This window comes from Mustela nigripes, chromosome 15 (genome assembly GCF_022355385.1).
Source record: "Mustela nigripes isolate SB6536 chromosome 15, MUSNIG.SB6536, whole genome shotgun sequence".
NCBI classification, from domain to species: Eukaryota; Metazoa; Chordata; class Mammalia; order Carnivora; family Mustelidae; genus Mustela; species Mustela nigripes.
In genome coordinates this window covers 30,870,905-30,873,660 of record NC_081571.1, presented here as the reverse complement: position 1 = coordinate 30,873,660, position 2,756 = coordinate 30,870,905, and positions in this window count along the sequence as shown.

The following is a 2,756-nucleotide window of genomic DNA, read 5'->3' as shown; positions in this document are numbered from 1 at the left end:
TGGAATTAGAGAATTATAGTGCAAGTGATCCAATACCAGGTGTAAATGCCCTTTCCTGTAGGATCATCAAGACAGTCTGTTTTTAAGACATCTGGAATGGGGAGCGCCTTCTTTCCTGAAGTGGTTCTTTTCATCAGAAATTTGTATCCTGGTGGCTTCTACTTATGGATCTTAATTTCTTCTCTTTGGGAATATACAGAGTAAGTCTAATCTCAAATGTATGAGCTCCTCAAATATTTTGTGAAGCACTGTTTCACCCATCCCACTCCCTTCTGCCATGGGTCTTTCCCAGATTCAGTGGCTCTTAGGCACATGTCAGTTCATCCTATGACTAAGCACCTCTATTTTCACCACATAGCCCAGTTTTCCTATGTCCTTTGTGTACACACAACATACTGTAGCACAAAGCACATCATGGCAGTCCCAGCCCCTCCCTTGTTTTAGAAATAATACTTCTGTTGATGCAGCCTAAACACTCACAAATCCCTCTGGCAGCCTCATTGACTCATGCTGCATTTTCTTTCCCTATGCCTGAGCTGCTACTAAGCACCACATTTTCTTTCTGCATTTGTCTGGCTCGAAATAAAGCCCTGATACAGAATATTGCTTCATTATTACTACATTTCATCCTATTAGATGTAGTCCATCACTTTAGCTTGTTGTGAGATCTTTTTTCCATTTGCCATCTTCTCTGTTTTCCATCCCATCTACATCTCTGTCCTCTGGAAACTATATCTTCATCATCTGAAAACTTATTAAGCTGGTAAAACTGTGGAATAGATCAGAGCATGCCACCAAAACCTATCCAGATTGTCATGGACTCATTAATTAGCACACTTTAGCATAAGTTTTTACCAAGCTTTATATTGCACCTATCTCTCCATGAGGACTGCTCAAGGCACCTTGTCAGATGTAGAAATACCAGGTCTCAACATCGAGAAGTCCCAGAGGCCTCTCCCTATTAACAACAACCACCAAAAGAAGGGAAATGATACTGTCTGAAAACAAAGCTGTCAGGACTGATCTTTTAAACGTTTATACAGTTGCTTTGCCCATCTACTGTCGAGTGGTAGATGGCATTTTTACTCAATCCACTTTTTAGAAAACTAGAAAACACCTGGAAAGTGTGTTTGTGGGCAAAGAGCTGAATTTTACACCCATCTCCACTGTGACTGCAGAAATGCCCAGGCAGGTTTGAGGACTGATGGGACTGGCCTGCTGGATGCCTATTTGTGTGAAGCCTCCCCTGGACACCTATGAGAAGGTCGATGACTTGATAATGACTATCCTGATCCAATATTATGACCACAAGTCTCTGTGAAACTGAAGCCTCCCCTTACTCAACAAAGCAATAGTAGATGGGAACAAAACACACGCAAGGAGAGAAAGAATCAAGATGCATGAGTTTTGTCTGTAGGAAACAGCTTGATAGGAGGGATAGTTTCTTATTATAGCAATGTGTGTATTGCTCAAATTCTCTCTTATTTCCAGAGGCCAAGGGCAGAAACCACAGACCTCGGGTAACCACAGGTTTGAGTCCTGGCTCTACTGCTTAATAACTATGCCATAAAAATCTGTTTTTAAAGGACCATTGCTCGTCCTAATGAGAAAGACTTCCTTATAAATTCTTACAATTAAAAAAAAAAAAACAAAAAACCATGGTCTTGAATCTAGAATTGTCTACAAACTCCTAGTGCACCTATTCTATTTCCTTTTGACATTATACCTCTTTCTTCCACAGCATTTACTTGGGATTATAGAATCAAAATTAAATCCATAGACAGTTTTGTTCTTGAGTTATATTCCATTTTAGACTTTTCTCAGTACTTCTTGAATCTATTTTCCCAAGGCCCTTAGCATAGAGATGACCATATCCAAATTTGCTTTCCTACTAATCACTGCATTTAAGCATTCAAAGTAGTTTTTACTCACTGAAAGTGGCTCTTAAGAGTTCAAACTGGGACTCATGTTTTCTTGTTTTGAGACCAGTGACTCCTAAGGTGTTGGTATGAGTGAAAGCTTGCATTTGTGGTCTTGGAGAAGTGGGGGTTTTATGTGAAGAGATCAGAGAAATAAAGCAAGAGAGTAGAGGAATAACTGACACCTATCCCAACCCCCACCAAACAAGACTGAACCCAATGAAGTAGGCAGTCCTATGAGAAAGACAATTTAAAGAAGTCTGTGTGAGACTCTTTGAGTGGAGACATCCAAAAGTCCAGGTGATAAACAGGAGCTCAGAGTGGGGAAGGGACAGTTCCTTCATTTCATTATGGTGCTCTGAGGCCCTCTGAGGGCTTGGGATAGCATAGGAAGGATATCTGCGCCTAGCAGAGCCATCTCCATGGAGAGATCTGCAGCTAAAGAAAATCCTGGGGAAGGAGCAAGAGTAGAAAGATATGAGCAGGTAATTTCCTTTCCTTTGGGGCTCATGGTTTTTCAGGGAAGTATTTATCTTGGTTCAATATAATTATGCTCTGCCTCTTGGTCTAGCAGACCAGATTCTTTGAATTAGGATTTAACCTCATCTTGGATCCCTGTCATGGGTCCCTTGCCCTCACTTGGTAATGCCCATAAGATCACATTTACCCTGCTGTGCTATGAAAACGTGTTATTACCCAATTTTCAAGCATTGTTATATAGACACACCACTGTGTTAATTAATCATTGTGTCCCACTACCGTACCAATGTTTCAGCTGTGAAATAGCATTTATCTTTTCTACCAATAGTCAATATTATACTCCTTTTGGTTGTTTCT